The following is a 15,054-nucleotide window of genomic DNA, read 5'->3' as shown; positions in this document are numbered from 1 at the left end:
CATCACCAGATGGTCAACACCTAAATCAGATTGATTGCAGTCTTTGCAGCCAAAGATGGTGAAGCTCTATAAAATCAACAAAAAAAAAGACCAGGAGCTGACTGTGGCTCAGATCATGAACTCCTTATTGCCAAATTCAGACTTAAATTGAGAAACATAGGGCAAACCACTAGGCCATTCAGGTATGACCTAAATTAAATTCCTTGTGATTATACAGTGGAAGTGAGAAATAGATTTAAGGGACTAGATCTGATAGATAGAGTGCCTGATGAACTATGGACGGAGGCTTGTGACATTGTACAGGAGACAGGGATCAAGACCATCCCCATGGAAAAGAAATGCAAAAAAGCAAAATGGCTGTCTGGGGAGGCCTTACAAATAGATGTGAAAAGAAGAGAAGCAAAAAGCAAAGGAGAAAAGGAAAGATATATGCGTCTGAATGCAGAGTTCCAAAGAATAGCAAGGAGAGATAAGAAAGCCTTCCTCAGCAATCAATGCAAAGAAACAGAGGAAAACAACAGAATAGGAAAGACTAGAGATCTCTTCAAGAAAATTAGAGATACCAAGGGAACATTTCATGCAAAGATGGGCCCAATAAAGGACAGAAATAGTATGGACCTAAGAGAAGCAGACGATATTAAGAAGACTTGGCAAAAAACACAGAACTGTACAAAAAGGATCTTCACAACCAAGATAATCACGATGGTGTGATCACTGACCCAGAGCCAGACATCCTGGAATGTGAAGTCAAGTGGGCCTTAGAAAGCATCACTACGAACAAAGCTGGTGGAGATGATGGAATTCCAGTTAAGCTATTTCAAATCCTGGAAGATGATGCTGTGAAAGTGCTGTACTCAATATGCCAGCAAATTTGGAAAATTCAGCAGTGGCCACAGGACTGGAAAAGGTCAGTTTTCATTCCAATCCCAAAGAAAGGCAATGCCAAAGAATGCTCAAACAACTGCACAATTGCGCTCATCTCACACGCTAGTAAAGTAATGCTCAAAATTCTCCAAGCCAGGCTTCAGCAATACGTGAACCGTGAACTTCCAGATACTCAAGCTGGTTTTACAAAAGACAGAGGAACCAGAGATCAAATTGCCAACATCCACTGGATCATGGAAAAAGCAAGAGATTCCCAGAAAAACATCTATTTCTGCTTTATTGACTATGCCAAAGCCTTTGACTGTGTGGATCACAATAAACTATGGAAAATTCTTCAAGAGATGGGAATACCAGACCACCTGACCTGCCTCTTGAGAAACCTATATGCAGGTCAGGAAGCAACAGTTAGAACTGGACATGGAACAACAGACTGGTTCCAAATAGGAAAAAGAGTACGTCAAGGCTGTATATTGTCACCCTGCTTATTTAACTTATATGCAGAGTACATCATGAGAAACGCTGGGCTGGAAGAAGCACAAGCTGGAATCAAGATTGCCGGGAGAAATATCAATAGCCTCAGATATGCAGATGACGCCACCCTTATGGCAGAAAGTGAAGAGGAACTAAAAAGCCTTTGGATTAAGGTGAAAGTGGAGAGTGAAAAAGTTGGCTTAAAGCTCAACATTCAGAAAATGAAGATCATGGCATCCAGTCCCATCACTTCATGGGAAATAGATTGGGAAACAGTGGAAACAGTGTCAGACTTTTTTGGGCAGGGGCTCCAAAATCACTGCAGATGGTGACTGCAGCCATGAAATTAAAAGACGCTTACTCCTTGGAAGGAAAGTTATGACCAACCTAGATAGCATATTCAAAAGCAGAGACATTACTTTGCCAACAAAGGTCCGTCTAGTCAAGGCTATGGTTTTTCTGGTAGTCATGTAATGATGTGAGAGTTGGACTGTGAAGAAAGCTGAGTGTGGAAGAATTGATGCTTTTGAATTGTGGTGTTGGAGAGGACTCTTGAGAGTCCCTTGGATTGCAAGGAGATCCAACCAGTCCATTCTAAAGGTGAACACTCCTGGGTGTTTGTTGGAAGGACTTATGCTAAAGCTGAAACTCCAATACTTTGGCTACCTGATGTGAAGAGCTGACTCATTGGAAAAGACTCTGGTGCTGGGCGGGATTTGTGGCAGGAGGAGAAGGGGACGACAGGATGAGATGACTGGATGGCATCACTGACTCGATGGACATGAGTTTGAGTGAACTCAGGGAGTTGCTGATGGACAGGGAGGCCTGGCGTGCTGCAATTCATGGGGTCAGAAAGAGTCGGACACGACTGAGCAACTGAACTGAACTGAACTGATATATATAAATTCACCAAAATTAGAGTAAAATAACATGAGTCCTCAAGGACTCAGCTACTCAGAGTCCCCATATTATATAAACATGAACATAAAAATACTTTGCTAATATAAAATCATGAACTCTGTAAGGATCATGTGATTATTAATTTTCACAGGCTCCTATTTCAAGTGCAGGTAGACACAGGTTTGAATCAGGTTCTCTGGCTCTGTGGTTTTGGATGTTACACAATCATTTCAAAACTCCATTTGCTCCTCTCTTAAATGGGGTAATACATCCATCACCAAGATTTGCTGTGGAAGTGAATGAGACAACCTGAGAATCTGCCATATATTACATGCTTGGCAAGAATTACTTTCTTTCCTGTTTGACCTTCCATGTCATGGTGAAATTGTCTTTAGTGTTTGATTTGCAAAAAGTGGACTATAATCACCTGTAATCCTAATTTTTCCATACTTTGATGTAGTGCTATTTGCTAGGTGTGAATGGAAAGCATTTATAGGTAAATCTTTTAAGAATTGAGATACAGTCCCTAGATTTAGTACCAACAAACTCACCATACAACATCTACTTTGTTCCCAACTTTTAAATAATCTTTAATGCAACTTCCTGGTAATAATCCTAAAATTCAAAATTGAAAAAAAATGTACCTATCATCTCCCTATCCTAATACAGCTACTATTTCTGTGTTCTCTGTTCTGTTGGGTTCTTCATTCCCTCATTCCCATTTTGTAAAATGGTAATTGCAGTTAAAAAAAATCAAATGTGATTTTCTCCCCACTTTTTATCATATTGTAGGACCATTCTCATGGTATATATGCAGTTAGAAAAACTATAGATGAGCTGAGTGCTTATTCATGTTGCTAACATCAGTCACTAAGATGTTTATAACTCCCCACCTCTAGGCCTCTTCCCTTGTACTTCCTGCTGGTTTAGAACACAGGCTTCTAAAGGGAATTTCTGTGTGGGATGCAGAGCAAAGCTGGTACCAACAGAAACAAAAGCCTGCTCCTGCTGACTCTGATTTGAAGTCTCCAACAGACCACTTGCTTCCCCTTGAGAGCAGAGTATCCACATTGGCATTGGACAGAGCTTGTTTCAGAAAATTTGAGGCAAGGTACAGACTATTTCCTCACCAAGCGGCATGCAGGGAGAAAACAGAAACAATCGTGGAGCTATTCTAGAACTGGGAAAATTGGCACTTTTCGAGGATGTAGAAAAGATGATGGAAAGTGCTAAAGAATTAGGAAGTCAAGGAAGAAAAGAAGATAGTGATTAAAATATATATCTGAAAGGTAACAGAATCTCAAAACCAGTTTTGAATCCTTGCTCTTTATTGATGCGTTGTAATTTCATTGCCCACTGAAGCTACAAATGGAGGCTGAGAGTTCGAGGTCACACCTGTTGCATGGAGTGAGGTTCACGATTTATGTCTCTGTGACCTCTTAGGGCATGCTGCAGAGACATCAGTTCTATAGAAATGAGACATAAATATACTCCCTGTCTTTGACACACATGTCACCCCAAAATCTTTTGTCTGGAGCTTCAAACATTTGTGTTGGCACCTGTTAGGCCAGCTGCCATGTCTTTACAATAATGTCTTTGCTAATAAAAGACAAACAGAATTGGGCCTAACCTCAGCTGTTTCACAATTTAGGTTTTACTATACCATTATTTGTCCCTATTCCTTCACGTATTAAAAATATGTTTTGAGCATCAACTATGGGCTGTTTTCCATTCTTGGGAAAACTGTAGGGAACAAGGAAAGGTATAACCTCATGGAACTCAGCTTCTAGTTGGGAGAAATAGCAACAGACAGTACAATTTCACTAAGTGAAGGTACAATAGCATGTCTAGGGGCTGAGGAAAGCCAGAGAGAAAAGAAGTTGCTCTTTTATACAGCACTGTCAAGAAAGTTCTACATAATACAATGACATTTGAGTAGAGAAGACTACACATGGACATCACTAGATGGTCAATACTGAAATCAGATTAATTATATTCTTTTCAGCCAAAGATGGAAAAGCTCTGAACAGTCAGAAACAAGAAGACTGGGAGCTGACTGTGGCTCAAATCATGGACACCTTACTGCCAAATTCAGACTTAAACTGAAGAAAGTAGTTAAAACCACTAGGCCATTCAGGTATGACCTAAATCAAATCCCTAATGATTATACAGTGGAAGGGAGAAATACATTCAAGGGATTAGATCTGATAGATACAGTGCCTGAAGAACTATGGACAGAGGCTTGTGACATTGTACAGGAGGCACAGATCAAGACTGTCTCCAAGAAAAAGAAATGAAAAAAGGCAAAATGGTTGTCTGAGGAGGTCTTACAAATAGCTGATAAAAGAAGAGAAGCTGAAGGCAAAGGAGAAAAGGAAAGATATACCCATTTGAATGAAGAATTCCAAAGAATAGCAAGGAGAGGTGAGAAACCCTTCCTCAGTGATCAAAGCAAAGAAATAGAGGAAAACAATAGAATGGGAAAGACTAGAGACCTCTTCAAGAAAATTAGAGATACCAAGGGAACATATCATGCAAAGATGAGCACAATAAAGAACAGAAATGCTATGGATCTAGCAGAAGCAGAAGATATTAAGAAGAGGTGGAAAGAATACACAGAAGAACTTTATAAAAAAAGATCTTCATGACCCAGATAACCATGATGGTGTGATGTGTGATCACTCATCTAGAGCCAGACATCCTGGGATGCAAAGTCAAGTGGGCCTTAGGAAGCCTCACTATGAATAAAGGTAGTGGAGGTGATGGAATTCCAGTTGAGCTATTTCAAATCCTAAAAGATGATGCTGTGTAAGTACTGCACTCTATATGCCAACATATTTGGAAAACTCAGCAGTGGCCACAGGACTGGAAAAGGTCAGTTTTCATTCCAATCCCAAAGAAAGGCAATGCCAAAGAATGCTCAAACTACTGCACAATTGCACTCATCTCACACGCTAGTAAAGTAATGCTCAAAATTCTCCAAGCCAGGCTTCAACAATATGTCAATTGTGAACTTCCAGATGTTCAAGCTGGTTTTTGAAAAGGCAGGGGAACCAGAGATCAATTGCCAACATCTGTTGGATTATCAAAAAAGCAAGAGAGTTCCAGAAAAACATCTACTTTGGCTTTATTGACTACGCCAAGGCCTTTGATTATGTGGTTTACAACAAACTGTGGAAGATTCTTCAAGAGATGGAAATACCAGACCACCTTACCTGCCTCCTGAGAAATCTGTATGCAGGTCAGGAAGCAACAGTTAGAACTAGACATGGAACAACAGACTGGTTCCAAATCAGGAAAGGAGTACGTCAAAGCTATATATTGTCACCTGCTTATTTAACTTATATGCAGAGCACATCATATGAAATGCCAGGCTGGATTTAGCACAAGCTGGAATCAAGATGGCCAGGAGAAATATCAGTAACTTCAGATACACAGAAGACAGCACCACTGTATGGCAGAAATCAAAGAACTAAAAAGCCTTTTGATGAAAGTGAAAGAGGAGAGTGAAAAAGTTGACTTAAAACTCAGCATTCAGAGAACTAAGATCACGGCATCTAGTCCCATCAATTAATGGCAAAGAGATGGGGAAACAACAGAAACAATGACCTTTATATTTTGGGGTTCCAAAATCACTGCAGATGGTGACTGTAGCCATGATATTAAAAGACGCTTGCTCTTTGGAAGAAAAGCTATGACCCACCTAGACAACATATTAAAAAGCAGACCTTACTTTACCAACAAAGATCCATCTAGTCAAACCATGACTTTGGTTTTTCCAGTAGTCATGTATGGATGTGAGAATTGGACTATAAATAAAGCTGAACATTGAAGAATTGATGCTTTTGAACTGTGGTGTTGGAGAAGACTCTTGAGAGTCCCTTGGATTGTAAGGACATCCAACCAGTCCATCCTAAAGGAAATCATCTTGAATATTCATTGGAAGGACTGATGCTGAAACTGAAGCTCCAATATTTTGGCCACCTGATGTTAAGAACTGACTCATTGGAAAAGACCCTGATGCTGGAAAAGATTGAAGGTGTGAGGAGAAGGGGACAACAGAGGATTAGATGATTGGATGGTATCACTGATGCGATGGACATGAGTTTGAGTAGGCTTCAGGAGTTGGTGATGGACAGGGAAGCCTGTCGTATTGCAGTCCATGGGTTCACAAAGAGTCAGACATGACTGAGCAACTGAACTGAACTGAACTGAGGGAACAAGTTAGGGGAATAGTTCTGGAAAGAGTATTTCAGGCTGAAGGCTTGGTGAGGCAAAGGCCGTGAGCCAGGTGTGTGCTTTGGGTGTGTGAGGAACAGTAAAGAATCCAATATGCCTAGGGAAATAAAAGAGCAAGGGAAAGAAGGGTAGGAGATGAGGTCAGAGAGGCAACAGATAATCTACAAACTTATGGACCAATGTAAGGAATTTGAATTTTTTATTTTTATTTTTTAGGTTTTAGATTCTTTTCTGGGCAAGATAAGAAGCTACCAAAGTTTCTGGCAAAGTGCTCTGAGCTAACTTGGATGTTCTCAGGTTGATTGAACTGCATATTGCGAGTAGAAGTTGATTGCTCTAGTGTGACCTCTATGTATGGAAGTGAGAGAGACAAGCATTCAGGGGTCTTTCCCAGTGTTTTGAGAAGAACAAAAGAATGCTACATTGTTAAAAGGAGACAATTTCCAGTCTTTTTAATAAAAATATTAATGGTGCATTTTTCTATAATGAAAGGCAAAGCTGCTTTAGAAATTAGTCTTGAGAAGTGTATTCTTATACAAAGACAAACTTTTTTTTTCAGTTTTCACATGTGGTTTTCTTACTGTAGTGACTGAACTAAAAAATTCATCAAAGAACCACCACCCAGAATATTGGAAATAAAAGCAAAAATAAACAAATGGGACCTAATTAACCTTAAAAGCTTCTGCACAACAAAAGAAACTATAAGCAAGGTGAAAAGACAGCCTTCAGAATGGGAGAAAATAATAGCAAATGAAGCAACTGACAAACAACTAATCTCAAAAATATACAAGCAACTCCTGCAGCTCAATTCCAGAAAAATAAATGACCCAATCAAAAAATGGGCCAAAGAACTAAATAGACATTTCTCCAAAGAGGACATACAGATGGCTAAAAAGCACATCAAAAGATGCTCAACGTCACTCATTATCAGAGAAATGCAAATCAAAACCACAATGAGGTATCATTTCACGCCATTCAGAATGGCTGCTATCCAAAAGTCTACAAGCATTAAATGCTGGAGAGGATGTGGAGAAAAGGGAACCCTCTTACACTGTTGGTGGGAATGCAAACTAGTACAGCCACTATGGAGAAGAGTGTGGAGATTCCTTAAAAAACTGGAAATAGAACTGCCTTATGACCCAGAAATCCCACTGCTGGGCATACACACTGAGGAAACCAGAAGGGAAAGAGACACGTGTACCCCAATGTTCATCGCAGCACTGTTTATAATAGCCAGGACATGGAAGCAACCTAGATGTCCATCAGCAGATGAATGGATAAGAAAGCTGGGGTACATATACACAATGGAGTATTACTCAGCCATTAAAAAGAATACATTTGAATCAGTTCTAATGAGGTGGATGAAACTGGAGCCTATTATACAGAGTGAAGTAAGCCAGAAAGAAAAACACAAAGACAGTATACTAACGCTTATATATGGAATTTAGAAAGATAGTAACAACATCTCATTACAGTAACATCTCATATACAGATGCCCTGTATATGAGACAGCAAAAGAGACACTGATGTATAGAACAGTCTTTTGGACTCTGTGGGAGAGGGAGAGGGTGGGATGATTTGGGAGAATGACATTGAAACATGTATAATATCATATATGAAATGAGTCGCCAGTCCAGGTTCAATGAACGATACTGGATGCTTGGGGCTGGTGCACTGGGACGACCCAGAGGGATGGTATGGGGAGGGAGGAGGGAGGAGAGTTCAGGATGGGGAACACGTGTATACCTGTGGCAGATTCATGTTGATATTTGGCAAAACCAATACAATATTGTAAAGTTAAAAAATATAAAAAAGAGAATAATGTCATAAAAAAAATAAGGAAACAAGTGAAAAGAAAATCTCCTTTAAAATTCCAACACTCAAAGTCTTCTGCTTAATACGTTTATCCAAAAAGAGTCGTCATCCTATTTAGTTAGAGGTTGCCTATTGTTTTCCATCCTCTAACTGTGTTTGATGCCAGAAGTCACAAAGTATTTATGCTCTGTGGTTGTTTTTTCTCTCACTAATCAATGTAAGGGAAAGGAATTTTATTGTCACACTATTAACTTCTTTCACAAAAAAAAAAAAAAAAAAATTCATCAAAGATTATGCAAGGACCTCTGAGATTAGCTGTTCTCTTTCTAGCAAAAATTTGTGCAAAAATGCAGGTAATGACCTAACAGTAAGGTTTACACCTAACATCATTTCTTAATTCATTCAAATGAATAATTTATTTCTTCTTGCTTCAATTTCCCAATTTCTCAAAGTAAAAAACAAAACAAAACTCTGTTCTGACCCACCCTGTAAAGTCTCAAAACCTTTCTTAATTCTTGAGCATGCATTATTTTGAAAACATTAAATCTAGAAAAGTTTTCAGATTCCAGAAGTCATTATGTAATTGGCTATAGATGGTTAGAAAACCAGAGAAACACCCAGCAAGTGGGCTGTTGCTACTATGGCAAAATAATTAAGAAATAAGGGGGAAATTTTTATGAATGATCCCATGCAAAATATGAAATATGTCAGGGATTCACAATTGTTGTTAATATTTTTAAGTGATATAAGACTATGCTAGATATTCAGGTTTTGACTAAATTTTGACAACGATGCCTCCAATGTGAGGAATTAAGTTGAGAAATAATAAGGAGTCCTAGTCCAGCACATTCTAGTGAACCTATTCAGAAACCATTTACCTTTACACAGGCACATGTGCTGCCAAGTCGCTTCAGTCGTGTCCGAGTCTGTGCGGCCCCATGGACTGCAGCCTACCAGGCTCCTCCCATGGGATTTTCCAGACAAGAGCACTGGAGTGGGTCACCATTTCCTTCTCCAGAGGATCTTTCCCACCTAGGGACTGAACCCCGGTCTCCCGCATTGTAGGCAGATGCTTTACCGTCTGAGCGGAGACTGAAAAGGGATGCCATGTATTTGAGAAAGTGGCCAATGGTGCTACGAACCACTTTACTCCCTTTTTCTCTTTCTTAATTCTCCCTCCCCTGTTTCTATCATCAAAATAGAATTTCATACCTCTGTTCATTGCTTTTTGTTTCAACATTCAAACTGATCTAATAAACCTATACATTGTAACATGATAAAGCATTTTATGTGGTTTATGAATATAAGATTCTCTCAGAAAATATTTATATAAATATAAATTCAAAACTCTGTGACTATTTTTTTCTTTTCTTTCTTTTTCTTTTTATTATTATTTTTTTACTTTACAATATTTTATTGGTTTTGCCATACACCAACATGAATCCACCATGGGTGTACACGTGTTCCCCATCCTGAACCCCCCCTCCCACCTCCTTCCCCATACCATCCCTCTGGGTCATCCCAGTGAACCAGCCCCAAGCTTCCTGTATCCTGCATCGAACCTGGACTGGCCATTTGTTTCTTATATGATATTATACTTGTTTTAATGCCATTCTCCCAAATCATCCTCCACCCCCCCACAGAGTCCAAAAAACTGTTCTATACATCTGTGTCTTTTTTGCTGTCTCGCATACAGGTTATCGTTACCGTCTTTCTAAATTCCATATATTTGCATTAGTATATTGTATTGGTGTTTTTCTTTCTGGGTTACTTCACTTTGTATAATAGGCTCCAGTTTCATTAGAACTGATTCAAATGTATTCTTTTTAATGGCTGAGTAATACTCCATTGTGTATATGTACCACTGCTTTCTTATCCATTCATCTGCTGATGGACATCTAGGTTGCTCTCATGTCCTGGCTATTATAAACAGTGCTGTGATGAACATTGGGGTACACGTGTCTCTTTCAATTCTGGTTTCCTCAGTGTGTATGCCCAGCAGTTGGATTGCTGGGTCATAAGGCAGTTCTATTTCCAGTTTTTTAAGGAATCTCCACACTCTTCTCCATAGTGGCTGTACTAGTTTGCATTCCCACCAACAGTGTAAGAGGGTTCCCTTTTCTCCACATCCTCTCCAGCATTTATTGCTTGTAGACTTTTGGATCACAGCCATTCTGAATGGCATGAAATGGTACCTCATTGTGGTTTTGATTTGCATTTCTCTGATAATGAGTGATGTTGAGCATCTTTTCCTGTGTTTTTTAGCCATCTGTATGTCTTCTTTGGAGAAATGTCTATTTAGTTCTTTGGCCCATTTTTTGATTGGGTCATTTATTTTTCTGGAATTGAGCTGCAGGAGTTGCTTGTATATTTTTCAGATTAGTTGTTTGTCAGTTGCTTCATTTGCTATTATTTTCTCCCATTCTGAAGGCTGCCTTTTCACCTTGCTTTTAGTTTCTTTTGTTGTGTAGAAGCTTTTATTTTTAATTAAGTCCCATTTGTTTATTTTTGCTTTTATTTCCAATATTCTGGGAGGTGGGTCATGGAGGATCCTGCTGTGATGTATGTCAGAGAATGTTTTGCCTATGTTCTCCTCTAAGAGTTTTATAGTTTCTGGTCTTATGTTTAGATCTTTAATCCATTTTGAGTTTATTTTTGTGTATGGTGTTATAAAGTGTTCTAGTTTCATTCTTTAACAAGTGGTTGACCAGTTTTCCCAGCACGACTTTTAACCAAGGAAGTTATTCAAATTTGAAACCCCATGGTAAAATGATTTGGTGATACCACTTTTGAAAGTTCTTATTTTGGTTGCAGGCTGCCTCAATCCACCACAGAATACTTCTCAAAAGATCTAAATGAAAGATTTTTAAATGTTATAGTTCATAAGAATTGACTAGAAGACTACCCAAATATCCATTATGAAACTATAAAGCAATTAAGACAGAATACATTATGGATGAAAATTTACTATATCTTGACTTTGAATGGAGGTTATGTGGGTATATTCATATGCAAATATTCACCCAGATACACTTGAGATTTCTGTATTTTAATGTTATAGTGAAACCAGTACAACATTGTAAATAAACTATATTCCAATAAACATTTAAAAATGTATTATAATAAAATTTCATCTCATAAAGAGAAGCAAACTCAAAAAAAAAAAAAAAACTTGGAATACCTTCTGAAATAGAAATTCCTGAGCTCTGGCCACAGGTATTTTGATTTGGTAGTATGGTAGTCTGGAGAAGGCAATGGCACCCCACTCCAGTACTCTTGCCTGGAAAATCCCATGGACGGAGGAGCCTGGTGTGCTGCAGTCCATGGGGTCGCTAGGAGTCGGACACGACTGAGCGACTTAACTTTCCCTTTTCACTTTCATGTATTGGAGAAGAAAATGGCAACCCACTCCAGTGTTCTTGCCTGGAGAATTCCAGGGATGGGGGAGCCTGGTGGCTGCCACCTATGGGGTCACACAGAGTCGGACACGACTGAAGTGACTTAGTAGTAACAGTAGTATGGTAGTCCCTACCTGAAATCTATGTATGTATTATAGATTCCTTTGGGTCATTATAGTATAAACAGTCTATGGACCACATTTTCAATAAATCCTGGACTAAAAGAGTGGTTTTATAATTCCAGAGAGAAATCAAGGTTAGTCTGGGTTATTTGTTGTTGTTCTGTCTCTAAGCCATGTCTGATTCTTTGTGACCCCATGAACTGCCGAATGCCAGGCTTCCCTGCCCTTCAATATCTCCGTGAATTTGCGCAAACTCATGCCTATTGAATCAGTGATGCCATTCAACCATCTCATTCTCTGTTGCCCCTTCTCCTCTTGCCCTCAACCTTTCCCAACATCAGGGTCTTTTCCAGCGAGTCAGCTCTTTGCATCAGGTGACCAAAATATTGGAGCTTCAGCTTCAGCACCAGTCCTTCCAATGAATATGCAAGGCTGATTTTCTTTAGGATTGACTGTTTCAACCTCCTTGCTGTCCAAGAGTCTCTCAAGAGTCTTCTCCAGTCTGGATTACTGAGTTCTCCTAATTTGATATTTTGTGTTATGATTTATGAGCTTATGCAATTTCAACTGAATTCTTTCTTTTTGTGAATCAAACCATAATTCTATTGTTAAAACTTTGTTTTCATTCAAGTCAGCAAAATGAAAGAATTTGAGGATGGCATGGAATTCTTCAGTCTATCTTCTGGCATCTGCCAAAAACCAGATTATGCAGCCTTTATAATCTCTCCATCTTCCACCCTCCATCCCATCTGCTATTCCCATATTCTGTTATGTGTCATTTTGAGTTCAAATTCAAGAGGTATCATATAATGAGTTTTTAGACTCTCTATTTAAAACAATTGGTTTTCACTTAATAACTATAAACAATGGTTTTTCAAAATGCAACTATATTTTAAAACTTTTCAAATAACTTTTTTTTTTTTTAGAAACTTTATATCTATTTTTTTCTTCACAATTCTCCCAATAATTCTCACAGGCATGCAATTGTTAAGTGAAGCAAAAACGGAAATTTAAATACAATTATTGTAAAATTTGTATTGAAGTCTACACAGCATATGAATTTAATTTTCTTCATTTAAATTTGCTTCCAGGTAATTCAGTTCAAGATAATATAAGCACTCTGTTGAATTCCTTTGCTGAATGTTGAAGCTGGTCAAGGATGGTTGTTGTGCTAAAAAGAAATATTAATTTATGATATTATGGCTAATTTTATTCTGCTACATCTTCTTTGTTGAATTAAATAAATGATATAGGTGAAGAATTCTTTTAAAATATCTAACATGTTTGTATGACTTTTCTAAAAGTGCATTGACTTAAATGGAAATACATTAAAAATAGAATACATTTTGTTGAAAATGTACTGATAAATTCAATATCCCTATTTTTCACAGAAATTTTAAAGAGAAAGTGAGAGGTAAATAAAGAGAAAGAGAGCAAGCACAAATAATAAAGATTTTTTTAAAAATTAGAGTATAATTGTTTTACAATTTTGTATTGGTTTCTGCTGTACAACAACATGAGTCAGCCGCAAGTATACATACATCCCCTCTCTTGAATCTCCCATGTACTCTCTCCCCTGCCTTCCACCCCTTGCCAGGTTATCATAGAGCATGGAGCTGAGCTCCCTGAGCTATACAACAGCTTCCCACTAGCTATCTATTTTACACATGGTAGTGTATATATAGGGCTTCTCAGGTAGCTCACGGAGAAGGCAATGGCACCCCACTCCAGTACTCTTGCCTGGAAAATCCCATGGGCAGAGAAGCCTGGTAGGCTGCTGTCCATGGGGGTCTCAAAGAGTCGGACACGACTGAAGCGACTTCATTTTCACTTTTCACTTTCATGCATTGGAGAAGGAAATAGCAACCCACTCCAGTGTTCTTGCCTGGAGAATCCCATGGACGGGGAGCCTGGTGGGCTGCCGTCTATGGGGTCGCACAGAGTCGGACACGACTAAGTGACTTAGTAGTAGCAGCAGCATCAGGTAGCTCAGCTGGTAAAGAATCCTCCTGCAATGCAGGAGACCCTGGTTTGATTCCTGGGTCAGGACCTTCTCCAGGAGAAGGGATAGGCTACCCACTCCAGTATTCTTAGGCTTCGATGGTGGTTCAGACAGTAAAGAATCTGCCTGCAATTCAGGAGACCAGGGGTCCGTCCCTGGATTGGGAAGATCCCCTGGAAGAAGGCATGGCAACCCACTCCAATATTCTTGCCTGGAGAATCCCCATGGACTAATAAGCCTGGCAGGCTACACTCCATGGGGTCTCAAAGAGTTGGACACAACTGAGTGTTAGGGTTAGGGTTAGGGTTACGGTTAGAGTTGGACACAACTGAATATATGTCAGTGTTCCTCTCTCAATTGAGAGCAATAAAGATCTTTAAATGTATTATATTTTTACTGTTGAGAGTATTCATTTTAATATACCTATTTGGCAGAATAAGACTAAAATACTGGCTAATTTAAAAGTGAAGACTGATACCCAGTCTTTTGGTCAAATAAACTCAAGTTAAAGGTTCAACTTCACTGCTTTAGTAACTCTGAAACTGGTCAAGTTACTTAGTTTCTTGAAACAATGATACTTAAATCTGCTGTATGATGCTCAAATGGTTAAAGAATCATCCTGCAATGTGGGAAACCCAGGTTCATTCCCTGGGTAAGGAAGATTCCCTGGAGAAAGGAATGCTACCCACTCCAGTATTCTTGCCTGGAGAATCCCATGGACAAAGGAGCCTGGCAGGCTACAGTCCATGGGGTTGCAAAGAACAGGACACGACTGAGTGACTAACACACACACACACACACACACAAATTAAGTCAGAAAATACTTGATAATACTGAACACGGTGCCTGTATATAGTATTTACTTTAAAACGATGTTACTTGCTGACGTGCAATCATGATTATACCTCCTAATAATGATTGATATTGGACAGTAGTTAAGACAGAAGTACCCTTGTTTGGAGTCACAAGAACAACACAATTCAAGACAAAGCTTCTAAATGCACCATTTCAACTCGGAAATATTTCACAATATCTAATTTGAATATAAAATAAGCTGTATTGATTTCTGTTAAGACCTATTTTAAAACTGTAACAAACAAGAAATTTTACCTTTCTTGGATTTAGCAGTGACCTAATAGTATGTACACAAGTTTCATAAATAAATGCATGTGCATGCATGTGTGCATCCTCAGTCACTCAGTCGTGTCTGACTCTTTGCAAC

The 15,054-nt window shown here is 38.9% G+C and overlaps 1 pseudogene; it reads right to left on the bottom strand.

The window, feature by feature from the left end:
* The window catches only part of LOC133257355 (tigger transposable element-derived protein 1-like), a 160,494-nt pseudogene extending 157,167 nt beyond the window's left edge, over positions 1 to 3,327 (bottom strand).
* Positions 3,328 to 15,054: the final 11,727 nt, after the last annotated feature.

This window comes from Bos javanicus, chromosome 1 (genome assembly GCF_032452875.1).
Source record: "Bos javanicus breed banteng chromosome 1, ARS-OSU_banteng_1.0, whole genome shotgun sequence".
NCBI lineage: Eukaryota > Metazoa > Chordata > Mammalia > Artiodactyla > Bovidae > Bos > Bos javanicus.
The sequence above is the reverse complement of the archived record's forward strand: the minus strand, read 5'-3'. Positions and strand labels throughout refer to the sequence as shown.